General features: G+C 30.8%; 2 protein-coding genes across 2 annotated transcripts in view; both read left to right on the top strand.

Moving 5' to 3' along the window:
• The first annotated feature begins 2,646 nt into the window (after positions 1-2,646).
• Positions 2,647-15,255, top strand: part of LOC100207349 (presequence protease, mitochondrial) — a 177,184-nt gene continuing 164,575 nt past the window's right edge. The window contains exon 1 of the mRNA XM_065792819.1: positions 2,647-2,691. The gene's annotated coding sequence lies outside the window, so the exon portion shown is untranslated. The remainder of the gene's footprint in view (positions 2,692-15,255) is intronic.
• Positions 2,666-15,255, top strand: part of LOC101240882 (uncharacterized) — an 85,048-nt gene continuing 72,458 nt past the window's right edge. The window contains exon 1 of the mRNA XM_065792820.1: positions 2,666-2,690. The gene's annotated coding sequence lies outside the window, so the exon portion shown is untranslated. The remainder of the gene's footprint in view (positions 2,691-15,255) is intronic.

Here is a 15,255-nt window from a genome sequence, read left to right on the forward strand (position 1 = left end):
AGAAAATAGGTTTATACCAAATCACATCAATTAAAAATTATTTTGATTTTAAGCAAATTTAAAAAAGTGAAACAATTAAAAGTTAAATTAACAATTAAAATGTGTAAATTAAAAATATTTTGTTCGAATATTTCTTCGCTGTCACTTTCGTTACTCTTGCCTTCGTCGTCGCTCGACTGTGTCACTTGTTCCTAAAAAACGATGGATAAAGAATTTAGTAATTAAAATTAAATTAATTAAACGTCTTCTTTGACACACTTTTATTATATTAATATAGTATTGTGCACATTTTTGTTATATTACTGTCATACTTACGTTATATGGGTTTGCACACGTTTGTCCTTGACATTTTTTTTTGCTTGTTTTTTTAATTAATTTATTTCCCCGTTAATGTTTGCATTGCATATACATTTATCAAAACGGCTGGAGCAAGAAAAAGGCACAGTTTGCCTTATCGCCGAGCCCCATATATTAAAAAAAAGTTCTACATAACCGTAACATACAAATGTATATAAAAACATAAATCAGAATTAAAACAGAAAATAACTAAGAAAAATAAGAAATTCAACAAACAAATAATTAAGTGTTGAAATGCTAACAACCGCTAAAACGTTTAAGAATCATTTAAACAAAAATTTTTGAATAAAAAAATAATAATATAAATTTTCATAATTAACATAATCACAAGATGAATTTTTAACATGATGACTTAAATTTTATTTATATAAATAAATTTGTTTTGTTTGATTAAACTTACTTTAAAAGAAATATTTGAAGTCGGATAAGTTAAGATCCCTGAACAGTAATAATCGCTTTGATTTATTTTTAAATTGCTCTAATGTAGTCTTGTTTTTGTTGACAATCTCTGGAAATTTTTTCCACAGATAAGGTCCGCCTGTAGTTTAAAATATTTAACTTTAAATCTCCAGATTTAAAAATTGGTGTTATACAGGCAACTTATAGTTTGTCAGGAACAATACCTGTTTTAAATGAAAGATCAAAAACATGAGATAAAGAAGGTTTATTAGTATCAAATGATTTGACAATATCAATACTAATTTTATCAAAGCCTTCACTTTTTTTACTTTTGAGACTAAATGCAGCTCTCAGCTCGCTAAGTTTTAAACTGGTTTCGTCCATAAGTTCATCATAAATTTTTATATGTGAATCAAAAGGAATGGAGTTAGGTGGGATTTTAGCAGCCAATTTTGAACCAATATTAACAAAGTAGTTATTTAGTTCTTCAGCTATAATAGATTTATTATAAACTTATATTCCATTAATTAAAAGATTTTTTGGCACAGTGTTTTTTATATAATTATTTTTTTCATTTAAACCCTTAATTATATTCCATACTTTTATAGTGTTTCCGTGGTTTTCTTTAATAACTGAGCATAATAAAGCTTTTTTGAGTGTCTTTTTGTTTTTTCGAATATATTTTTGTAATTTTTTAAGTTATTTTATTTTTATAAGATTTTTTTTTAAGATTCTTTATATATAATTTTTCTTTCTTTTTGAAGATTTTAGTAAGCCTATCGTCATCTAGGGGCTTTGAAGTGATTTGGTATTTATGATTATTTATTTTTCTGGAAACGCTACTTCATATTGCTTGCAAAATTGACCAAGAAACAAGTTATAAGCATTGTTAGCATCACATGATTGCAAAATTAAATAACAATCAAGATTTTTATTTAAACAGCTTTAAAAATGATTTCGGGAGTTTTTATTGATCTGTCGCCGAAATATTGTGGATTTTGAAGCAATGTTGTTAGTTGCTAAGAATGTAGGAAAATGATCCCATAAACCAGACTGAATTATACCTGTGTAAAAAGGACTATTACAAAAACTGTTAGTTATGATGTTATCAAGTAGAGTAGAAGACTTATTTGTAACTCTTGTTGATTTTTTATTGTTGGAATAAAGTTATTTTCTAAAAGAGTATTTATAAAATTCTCAGCATTATTATTAGAAGCATAGTTGATTTGTGACGATGTTAAAATCCCTGACCAAATAAATATGTTTCCTGGAATTTTTATTTTGTTTAGAAATGTTTTAAAATGAGTTTTAAACTTTTTTTATGTTACCAGATGGTGGTCTATAAAAACTATTTATTATTAGGGATGTACCGGAATTCCGTTTCGGCCGGAATTTGAGGTTTTTAGATCAATTCGGTTCCGGTCGGAATTACAATATTTCTGGCCGGAATTTATTTTTTACTTTTTTTTTTTAAAATTTGTGGCAGACTGTGTAAATTAAATCAAAAAATCATTTTCGTACAAGACAATTGAAGAATAATAGGTAAACCTAGGTAAAAAGCACAAAATTCTTAACAAACACAATGTAATTTTAGGTAAAGCTACAGTTAAGCGGTCTAAAATAACTTTATTTTTTTGCTTGTTGCGATTGTTTTGTATTGTTATTTTATAAGATAGTTGATGTATGTACTAAAGTAATAATTCTTATAGAAATATTTCTTTATGTTTGTATTAAAAAGTTACCTATTTGAGCAAGTCTACACAGGAAAGCCCAAAAAGCGAAAAAATGGAATTATTTTAGACCGCCTAGCTGTAGCCTAATTTTAATTGCAGTTTTCACTTATGTAAGGATTTCTAAAAGTTTAGGAATATTGTGGTGTAAAAAAATTACACGGAAAAAAACATATACTAAAACTTTTTAGTCCCTGTGTAATAAGTAAATATATTTTATCGTTGCAATGGAAAAGAAAAATAGTCATGACCTTAAATATAAAAACGACGCAAATAACAAAACAAGCGAATCGATTATATCAATAAACATAGTTCGCGATATATTTCAAGAAATGTTTGCGAAACAACAGAAAGACATCTTTAACATCATAAACGAAAACCTAAAATTAACAAATGATAGAATTAATGAGGTACTTAAAGAAGTAACTAAATCTAAAAAAAGGTGTGAAATGCTAGGAAAGGAGAACGGAAAATTAAAGGCTGAACTAAAAAAAGTTAATGAAAAAATAAAAAATTTAGAACATGTAATAAAGATATTGAAGAAAGTTTATATGTCACGCTGGAAATTCAAGTAAAAAAAGTAAGTGAACTGGAAAAAACGATAAAAAGTAAAATAATAACGTTATCGATGATAGAGGTAAAAAAAAATCAAGACAGTTGGAGGACGGACTAAGTAGAAATAATCTTCGGATTGATTGAGTTATGGAAAATAAACTTGAAAATTGGGATAATACAGAAAGAAAAGTTCAAAATTTGTTCGAGAATAATCTACGTCTTAGCAATATCAGCATAGAACGAGCGCACAGAACGGGAATATATGAAAAAAACAAGACCAGAACCATAGTTGTCAAATTACTTCATTATAAAGAAAAAGTTAGCGTGTTACAGGCAGCAAAGAAACTTAAAGGATCTAGAATCTATATAAATGAAGATTTTTCCAGCAAAACACGTGAAGTAAGAAAAAATTTACTAAACAAGATGAGAGAACACAGAAAGAATGGTAAGTATTCTGTTATTATTTACGATAAACTAATTGTGGAAGATTTGAGGAGAAAGCAAACCAGCGCTTAATCACATTTTCTACTTTTAACTTTCAAAATAAACACATTTTATTATATTTAATAAAATAATTGCATTATTATTCATTATTTATTTTTTTTCTTTCTATTTGATACATTTATCTTTACCATTTTCCAAAACACTGAATTTAAATCAGTTTTAAATAAAAAAAGAATATTATTAAATAAAGATTCTGATCCTGATATAAACTATTATAAAGAACAAATTACAAATTTCAATCCAATTTACTATGATATCGAATCTGAAAACCTTAATGAAGGTTTAGATATTAATTCGTTCTCACTTTTGCACTTAAACATAAGAAGCTTACGAAAAAATCTTGAATTATTCAAGCAGTTTTTGTATAAAAGCAAAATTGATTTTAAAGTTATTTGTCTTAAGGAAACTTGGTGTGATGATGTTAATATTGAAAATGATTCAAATCATCATTTACAAAATTATAAAGCAACTCATCAGTTTAGGAACTCTGAGAAGACAGGTGGGGGATTATGTATTTTTATAAATAACTTATTGTCTTATGAATGTAAAAAAGAATTATTCTCAACCACAAGCAATTATGAGTCGTTGCGCATTGAAATTGCAAACAAAGCCTTAAAAAATATTATCTATGTTATATACAGGCCACCTTCTGGAAAAATAAAACCATTTGAAGATTATGTAGAAAAGATATTTAAAACCAGAAAAAAAATTTAAAATCAGAAGCACCACCTCACATACAAAGACTTCTGATAAGACTCTAAAAATATAAAGTTGTAATAAAATATGTTCCAGGAAAAGATCTACACATTGCTGACTCTTTATCACGTGCCCACCTCAACATTTTTGACGAGGATGATAGTCAAGATGAGGACTGCATCATTATGGTCCACACTTTAGTTCAAAACTTGCTAATATCAGCAGATAGACTAAAGCAACTGCAGTACGACACTAAACCTGACCCTGTGCTATTTCAAATAACAAACTGTATAACTTATGGCTGGCCCCGAAACCGACAAACGCTTTGCGATAAAGAAAAGAAATATTGGACCATCAGAAACAACTTATACCTAGCAGAGAGAATAATTCTAAAAAAAATAAAATAGTCATACCAACTGCTATGAGACTCCTCATACTAAGACAGCTTCATTTATAACACCTTGGCACCAAAAAGACAAAAGCTAGAGCTCGAAACGCTGTTTACTGGTCAGGACTTACAAGTGACATTGATAAACTAATCCTTAATTGCCAAAAATGCCTTAAATACCGTAATAACAACAAAAGGAAAAAATCATTCAACGCGACATTCCTGACTTACCATGGAATAAAATAGAATCAGACATATGTGAGTTGCATGGAAAAATCTATGTAATTGTTGTAGACTACTTCTCTAAATTTATAGAGAACAGTGTCATTCCTGACAAAACGGCATTCTCTGTAATCAAATTCGTGAAAACCATTTTTAATCGTCACGGAATACCTTCAAATCTCATTGCCGATAACAACCCCTACAACAGTGCAGAGTTTCTCAACTTCTCAAAAGAATATGGGTTCAACACTCCATCGAGTTCTAGCTATCCCGAATCAAATGGTCTCAGTGAAATGGGCGTATAAATTATGTCAGCAGTTCCTTTAAATACTTATAGTCAGATCACCAAGTCTAGAAATCGTCAAAAACAACACCATGATCGGAACGCATCTGAACTCCTAAATCTCGTAGCAAACTATACCGTCCGGATGAGAAAAGATGGAACACGGAAGAAAGTGAAAGTTAAAGAAAAACTAACATTATCCAGATCATACAACGTGGTAGATAAGTACGGAAAAGTATATCGATGCATTCGTAAACATCTGATTAAAACCAATGAGCACTACTAGCATATCAGCATGAGCAACTTGATTTACCAAACGAATTGCCGGCAGTTATTACACCTCCTACATCAAATGAGGAAACAGCAAACAATGAAATAGAAGAAGCTACAAGTATTCCTGAAACTCTATCGTGTTTGGCATAATACAAAGATGTGTTATCATTATTACTTGAAATAAAGATGGCGGTCTGCACGCATTAAACTTTATTTTGTATTCAATTCTTAATCTAACATTATCCTCAGAATACTACAGTATCACATCCACTCATAGCATGGACAAACAGAATGTCGTTGTTTATATTGTTCACAGTTATATTTAATGACTTCATGCTCCATTATTTATGCAGGCAATTTTGTTGAAATTAATATCACCCTTTTTTTTTGCCAATGGTAAACAAGAATAACAAAAATATCTGCGTAATTAGCAACCACAATGATTCGTTTTTCAGATTTTAATGAAGAAAACTCTAATGCTGTTGAGCAAATAGTTGTATCAGCAACACCAGGGCAATTGATAACAGTGTTCCCGTCATTTTTTAAACAGTGCGAAAGTAGCTTGATAATTTGGCTTTTGTTTGTTTTGTTTGCCATAAAATTTCTTTGGAAACCTGAACAACGTTTTCTTTTTTATCGTCAGTATCAGGACATTGTTTATTTGCATATTTTTTTGCATGTTCAGCATTTTTAGTTGATTGAACTTCATAATCATCAAACACTATATGTACCAATCCGTATTGTTTGCAAATGTATTTCAAATAACTGTTGACAATCTTTTTAAATATGGAGCCTTTGAGCCAACCGACGTAGTGTAGAAGTGCACCACCGTCAATCAAGTATGTGCTCCTCTCATCTATCATATCAATTTCCATGGCTACTGCATCTTTCAGCATAACTTTTTTCATGGAAGGTTTGTCTGGCTTTCTTATCGTTATTTCTTTAAACAGAGACATTGGCTCTGTTGTTAACTCAAATCTGAAATGTTTCTCCTCGTCGTTGTTCCTTATAGCAACTGCAGCGAGTCTTGTGAGCAAAGTTAGTGAGTTCACATAAACCTTCTTTTGTTAAAGAATCCAATCGTTTAATTTGATCTTTTCTCTTAATTTTGACCGCAGTGAACTTAAGGTTATTCATTATTACCTTTGCTTTTGATCCAATTTCTTCTGGTTGCTGGCAATTTACCGGATCTTTACCTAGTATTAAAATAAAACCAAATGACAATGAGTGTAAGTTTTTATCATTGAAAGAAAACGGATTTCTAATTGAAAGCCAGTAATAAAACTTTTTTCAATCATTCGTATCTCGTTTCATTCGTGATTGACCGAGATATACATGTTGCTCACTAGCTATTATTGTGGAATTTGAAAAGAAATTCATTGCGTCGTTGATAACTGCTTTATAATGTACAACTAATACCCATAAGTACCTTGTGCTCTCTTTCATACCACGTCCTCTTGTTAAGCCTCCTCTGCTCTTGATTGATCGCATGAGTGTCTGCTCTATAATCAAATCCGGCCACAGACCACCCGAGTAAAGTACACTTCGACATGCAGCATGTTTCTTGTTATTAAAATTTTCAAGCAACGGGTGCAAACTACCTATAAATATCACCTGTTGAGCATACAATTTTGCTAACTTTGCATAAACATTTCATAGTTTATTTGACCACAAGCAGCAAAAAGAGTTAGCATTTCTAGCGTCAATTGTATATGTAGATATCAGTTTGATGTGCTTTCTGCAACAATGTAGGTTTTTATCAAATTTATGTAAAATCGGTAAATAAGCCAAAGCTTTGATGTTTTTAATTTTTGTTCAATATAATTAATTTTATTTGTTAATGGCTGCTAAATTTTAATCATCTTTCATTTTCGCAAAAATTATTGATTTCCTCCATTGGAATCGTGTTATTGTCTCTATATTTTAATAATTCTTTGATTAGTGATCTATCTGTACCTTGATCTCGGAATTCAATTTACTCAAAAAGTATATATGTTAAGCATGAGTCTGTTAGTAGGTGAGCTCGCCAGATATTATATGGTCTACACTAAAAAGTTCTTCTAAACCAGACCCATTCATAAGTTTCCCAACAGCACCCAGAAAGTTCATAATTGTGTGAAAACCTCCCAGTCTGGCTACAACTGGCAACTTGTGAATAAGGTATTTTTCATGTAACCTTTATTTCGAGCAACTTTCTGTGTTGAGAGCATAATATTTTATCTGACATGGATGCTATGCCCATTCCGTGGAAAGTTTCTTTCCCAGTCAAAGTTATAAGATTATGATCTACGTTGTCTGCTGCCCACTGACAAAACGTTGGTCGATTGTCTTCTTCATTGCGGTGGTTAACCGCTGATTGCTCGTAATGCAGAACCTCACCCAGAGAAATAGATAACCCTAGGTTTGCAAGATGATTCATTAACCATTTGGATCCAAATTTTTTTATCAAGCTTTACTATAATGCCAAATAAAATAGGAAAAATCAGAGACCTGCTTCTCGCAGCATACGTTACACATTGACCAACCAAAACTTTCTAAATTTTGTTTGGAATAAGTAAGCTTTTTTTTTTTTTTTTTTTTTTTTTTTTATTCACCTCCTCAAGGCCGATAAAGCCACTACAGATGAGGAGGCTACTTAATAGTGGTTATAACCCTCTCTCAACTCCATAACTCCAAAACACTAACCTTGACAAACAAGGCCGCTGCGCGGAGAAACAAGTTGAGCTACCAGAGTTGGTACTACCAAGGAAGTGGTGTGGATCGAACTTGAAACCTCTCGCTTATGAAGCGAGCGCTTTACCACTACACCACTACCGCGTTTAAGATTAATAACATCTGAAGGGGTTCAGGTATCCACTGTTTCTGACCACCTAAGTTTCTTATGTTTTCAGTAGTTGAGAAAAAAATTGCTTGATTTCTTATGTCTTCAGTAGTTGGGTAGAAATTGATTTTTGAATTTCACGAATTTTAGATTTGATTATTTTTTGCAGCTGCTTGATAATAACTGCTGTGATAATAAATTCTTTACTCGCTGTTTTTCTTTGCTTCGCTCAAAATATAGTAAGAAAATTCGTTAAAACATATAACATTTGATTGACCAGCTGTTTCAGATAAATAAATTGCATCTCCATAGCACTTCTTCAACAAATTTTTCGAATGTTTTGGTAAATAGTTTGTTGTATCCTCTGTTTTAAATTGCTCAATCAATTCATTCATCGTGTACAACTCACTGTCACCATCTTCCATCAACCATTGGCATATTTTTTCAAACCTAAACTTTTTGCTATTATCGATTGGCCTTCCAATAGATGTATTACATCTTTTCTTATAAAGGAGAACGCTAAAAAGACATGAAGGATGGTAAATTCCTTCTCCTGCAATAAGGTCGTTGCATGAATGAAAGCGTCTCTTTAATTTGTCTCCAGCTTCATAAGTATTTCAAGCCACACATTCAATTAACTTTCCTTTTAGTTCCAATGCAGTAACAAACGACACTGGATTTCGTTCAGGATGGTGTAAGTCCTTTGGATGGCCACAGAAAAGCACGGATTTTTCCAGTCAAAAGTGTTCACTGATGATCTGAATTTCTTATTCGGACTCAATGTAAATTTTCCTGTTTCTGTAAATGTTCGAAAACATTTCTCATGGACGAATTTTTTTTTCTACTCTCTGATCTTTAAATTAATTTCTCCATTTATTTCTTCGAAATTCCTCTCAATACAAAAACGTTTAAGTCTTCTCAATCCCTTTGTACCAAAAGTCGATGGATTTAATACTGTTTCTTTACAGATAATGCATTCTTTTTTGTCTTCATTCATTCTATTTTGTCTTCATTCATTCTATTTTGTCTTCATTCATTCTATTTTGTCTTCATTCATTCTTTTTTGTCTTCATTCATTCTTTTTTGTCTTCATTGTTTCTGGAAAAAAAGTTTTATTTAACTTCTAAAAAACATAACAAAAAGGAAAAGTGCCGATAGAAGAATTTTTAAATTGAAATATTTTCTTAATTACGTGTTTCTTGGTTTTAACCTGATTTTATATTGTGAACATAGAGTTGTTTATTAATATTACATTTTTTTGCTTTAAAAAAAAAAAAAAAATGAACACTAACTTTTGAAAATATTCGAATCACTTTTAGATTCGAAAGTCTTACTCAAATTGTTGATTTTCTGAACATTTATTCCACAAATGATACCTACGAGTTAGCAATGATATTTTAATAGTAATTATTTTATATTTTGATATTTTGTGATTGTAATTTTAATTTTGAATTGTTATTTATGTGACATTATTATAAACCTAATTTCTGACGTTAAAGTTCCCCAAATGCTAACCTTAGACCTATAAGGAGGAGGAGGAGGGGGTTGGTATTACTTTATAATGTTACGAGAGTATGTGTTAAACTTCAGCTTATTTAGAATTTTTTCCGGGTAATAACCTAAGATGGCTGTACTTTATGGTGACTTTATTTCTAAAGAGTATGAAATTAAAAAAATAATTAGCTGGTTTCGATAAGATTTTTAGTATGCGGTTATTTCAAACAAAAGTAATGTTTTTGGTCCTTTAATTCATATTATAAAGCTTTCAATAAATAATGGAATTTTCTTTGATAAACTAAAGTTGGCAAAAGTATGCCCGGTTTACAAAAAAAAAAAGATCAATCAAATATCTTCAACCATAAACCTATATAAGTAATAAAAATATTTTTGAAATATAAATTTATTATAAATTTTTTTTTAACACGGTATGATTATTGAAAAAATCGTTCAACTTTACATGCAATAATTTAAATAGTAGATTTAAATAGACCAAAATTTTGATAACAATAACTTCACACTTGGGCTATGGACTTATCAAAAGCATTTGATACGGTTGTTCTTATCTTTCAGAAAAACTAAAATTAAGCAGAGTAATAAAAAAACCCCTATGGTTTAATAAAAAACTGCCTCATTGAAATAAAAAAATATATAAAATATATTTTTTTAATAAAATATTATATTGTTAAAGAACCCGGAGAAACTAAATATTATGTGTGAAATTCCGCAAGTATAAGTTCTTAGTCCGCTTTTGTTCTTAATTTATGTTAATTTTAAGAATACAAACTTTAACTAAATTTTGTTTTGTTGATGATGCATTTTTCTTCCTTTAAAACAGTGATTTCATGCAACTTTTTTCTGATATGAATTTCAATGAGAGCAGTGGCGTAGCTAGAGTTTCTAGCGCCCAGGGCAATGTTGAAAATTGGCGCCCCTCTGAAGCAGACATGGGAACTAAAAAAAAACACTTAATGTTTCCAAGTGTATGACAGTTTTAATAAAAAAATGCAAATGCTAATCATAATGCAAACTCAATTTAACTCATGTTTCCAATTACGTATCCATTATGGTTCATGTGAATTAGTCATTGAAATTGAGAGATGGTCAATCAGATCCACTAATCAATAACTATCTATAAATTATAATTTGATCTTTCTAGCTTTAACTGCAGCAAATTTATCTATTATGTCGTCAAAGTTTGTTGACTCTAGAGTTTCTCTTTCAACACTAAGGATTGCCAAATCAACAAGACATTATTGCCCCCATTGAAGCTCGTAGATATGAAAGAATAAACTTCAACTTGCTGAAGGAGCGTTCGCAACTGGCTATTGACACTGCAATTAGGAGTAAGATTTGTAATGCAATGCTTAAGTTTGGAAAAACGTCATCTCCGTATGACAAAATAAATGAAAGTAAATCCAGCGGAGCTGTTGGTATTGGGCCCCCACGAGATTTAAGCAGCATCCGACAGTCTGCGATTTCAGTAAATAATTCTGCTCCACTGATATCTGTACTGTAAAAGTTTACCACCCCTCTTTAGCAATATTCTCACATCGAGCAAGAATCCACATTTTTCATTGAGATCATTTAATTGTCTAAAGGGAGTTGTTAGTTCTTGTTGGAAACGATCCAATATCACTTTCAAAATTCTGCTAACCTCATCTTCAGCAGAGAGTCCACTATCTATCCTGGAACTATTTACCGTCGCCTGACTCTCCTCTTAACTTCAGTTCCCTATTCCATACATCTGCCCTTGCTATACTCAATTGCATTTCGGCACAAATGATCACGAAATTCTTTGAGATAATTTTCCAACATTTCCATATCAGATGCTGCATCTTTAAAGTTCATTGTGGGATCTTGAAGTCGCTTTTGAATGCGGTCTACTTTTCTGAGAATGTTGTTTCAGAAATGAAGTAAAACAATAAAATTTCAGATTATTTTGAAGTATAATTCCAGCTTCGTTTCTTGTATCCATCGTCTGGCTTATGTTATCAAAAAGACTTTCAAGAAGTTTAACCGATTCAGTGACTCCTTCAGAAATTGCTTTAACAGCTTCTGCTTTTGCACTCCATCTGGTTTCTGGTTTCCGTTTACAAGTGATTTTAACAGCATTTTTTAATTTCTCCCATCGCAGAGTCGAACGAGAAAAAAACAGATAAATGCTTTCAACTGTTCCAAAAAATGTAATGACTATAGGATCTACTTTAGAAGCATGAACTCCAACCAAGTTCAAACTATGGTTTTCTTTACTTCACAAACAATGCTCGAGGATTTCGTTCACATATTTGTTGTTGAAGTCCAAAGATATGTCCTGTCATCACAGCAGCGTTGTTGTAACATTGGGATTTACAATCTGCCAATGGTTGGTTGTCCGATTCAAGTTTCTCAGTAATAACAGTTTCAAGAGTTGCTGCATCTTTGGCGTTGATTTCAATGTATCCAAGAAATGACTCTCTGATCACAACATTCTTGGTAACAAAACTAATGTCAACAAATCTTATTACTTCGGATAGCTCGAACATGTTAAAGTTGAATGTTCGAACTTTAAGTCAAAATGTCAACGTTCAGGTTCGAGTTTTTTTCTCTTAAAAGTTCGAACTTTCAGAAAAAATGCCTTTACGGTCATTTTAATAAATACAGCTGAATTATAAATAAAAATTAGTGTTTTAAAACTTGTAACATTTTTTGAAAACAATGTTCTTTCCTTTTTGATTTATTTGTAGCTATTTAAATTTTAGAAAAAACAGTGTTTGTCTGACCACTTTTAAAATACAAACAGAATAACGTCATGTGTAAAACCATAGCAATTAAGAATGTGTCAGTCTTTTTCCGTTTAAAATTAAATGAACAGTAATCGTTTGACCACTGTTTGTTTACGTTTAGAAAAAATAAAAATTAAATAAAAGTAAAAATAAAACATGGCTACTTTTAAAGACGTCAGCACATTTAGAAGATCTGAGGTTTGGGATTATTTTAAATTTTCTTGGGGTTGCTTGTTGCTGACTGGCTCTTGTTCTTGAACTTGCTCAATTCAGTTGTGTTACTGTTAGTCACTGATCAGTTGTTGGCTTTTTTTCCATTTTTGGCGCCCCACCCCACCCCCTTCAGAGTGGGGCTTAGGGCCCCTCGCCTCTTCCCCCCCCCCCCTTCCCCCCCTTCCCTCTTTTTTGCTCCTCATCCCCTTTTTCCTTGCTACGCCTCTTAATGAAAGTTAATGAATGGTTTAAGGCATATTAATTCTTACTCAATGTGAATAAAACAAAGTATATTTTATTATATAATTACATGTTTCAATTTTACATGTACTAGTTCTCAGCTAAAAAAACTTAAAACATTCTCTCTACAAAAACATTCATGTCAACTTATATATAAAAGAAAAAACGTTAATATGCAGAACCATTAATGAGAGGCGTGGAGTTGTTAAATATATATTAAATCAATATTTACTAAAAGTGTTGATAAATTAAGATTTAATTTATATTTATTATTCAATTTTAATGGTTTAAGTATTCCATTGGTTCATTCTTTGAATATTATACATAAAAATTAGGACTTCGCAACGCTTAATTTTTATGTATACAATAAAATACGATTATATAATACAATAAAAGCCTTATTCCAAAAAACGCTTGCGATAAGTTTATTAAAAATATGAACGAAAAGTTATTTTCTAAGATTGAACCAACAAAATAAATTGCAAAAATAAATTACAAGTTTTCTGAATATGGAATAGCATACCCAGGACCTAAACTATGGAACATCAAAAAGCAAAAAACGATAACAATAACATGAGTAAGAAAGCAATTAATCGATCATTTACTAAGCGATCGATTTATTAAGGTTAAAGACCGATTTTAGATAAAGTTTACGATGGCGTTATTAATTTAAGCATACTGGTATAGTAGTTAAATAAGTTTGTAATAGTTAAATAAGTTTGTAATAAAAAATAACATTTTGAAACTTAATAATTATTTTTAAATGAACTTCGAATTTCATATCTTAGCTTTTTTTTGTTTTGTTTTTTTGTTTTTACTGTTTCATATTTTTTATATTTAACGGAGATTGTTAGTTTGAATGACAATTATTAAAATTAAATTTGCTAATTTTTGCAATTATCAATTTAAAGTACATATTACGGCTCTATCTACACTCTATTACGGCTTTTATCATTTATATCAGAGCGGAGTTATACATAGTTAAACTCTTTTAAATTAAATTAATTAAATTATTGAACCTTATCAACACGGTTTTTTATCCAAAAGATGCACATGCAACAAGCCAACATATTTAAACAAAATTAACGACTTGGTACACATTAAATTCCAATCAGGGCTGTCCCGATCAGGGGTGCAGGGGTTGTCCCACCCCCTCAAAGCTATTATATATACGTCTGAGTTGACTCATTTGTATATTTAGCATTTCAGTTAGCAAGTTTTAAAGTATAGTTGGCAAGTGTCAAATATCGAGGATCTCCTTTTTTTTGTGTGTGTGTGTGTCTCAAGTTTGCAAAAAACACAAAAATCGTTCAATTGTCTAGTTAACAAAAAACACAAAAAAATTTCCTCCCCTCCCCCCCCTCCCTCATTCATGAGAGACCTCTTCGTGACGGCCCTGTTTCCAATAAGCATTTGACTCTGTACCTCATCCAAAATATTTAAGAAAACTTGCAGAGTATGGTTTAAGAGATAAACTCATTATAAGGATCTTAGAATTTCTGAAATATCAACGGGTTTTGGTCGAAAATTCACTCTTCAAATCAACAAGCATTCTTAGTGGAGTTCCACAGGGTTTTTTCTAATGCTGGCCTTCGAATAATGTCTAAGTTTTGAACTGTAAAAAAGTTGATACTTTTTTTTTTTCAACTATATTTATGCATTTTTTATACTTCTTTTCGAAGAAAAGTACCCAAATTATTTTAATCAACCAAATTAAGTTTTAGTTTTGATTTATTAATTATTTTTTTAGTTCAGAACATGCAAAGTTTGATGTAAATATTTTTTTTGCAATCAAAAGATATCTTGAAACAAAAAACCTACATAATTAAGGTGTTACCCTAATTATTTTTAAGCATAATTTTTTTTGTTTTTGTTTTTTTGTTTTGTAATTATTCTTTAGTCATTATAAATCTAAAAGATAAAATGAGGAACAAATATTTAATGAAATAATTTTCAGGTATGCACTACCCAAAGTTGTAGCTAAAGGACTCCTTATGTGACCTCGACAATGCATACCTTGAGCACTTACAGGGATACAGGCAATCTGTACGCAACATTACAGCAATCTGTACGCAACACTTACAGGCGATCTGTACGCAACATGACACTGTTAATACTCTGACATTTTACAGCTGTTTATGGAATCAGATTTTCTTAGAGCAACCACAGAGTTCAGAAAACCTTACTACCAGCCGGCTTCAGAACCATTAAGATGAGTTTTATAGTTGTACCCTTATTAGGAGATAACAGGAGTTGCAGCCGCTATTAAGGAGACACAAATAAAAATTTTTTAGGAGAGTTAAGAAGATCAA

Source organism: Hydra vulgaris, chromosome 03 (genome assembly GCF_038396675.1).
Source record: "Hydra vulgaris chromosome 03, alternate assembly HydraT2T_AEP".
NCBI lineage: Eukaryota > Metazoa > Cnidaria > Hydrozoa > Anthoathecata > Hydridae > Hydra > Hydra vulgaris.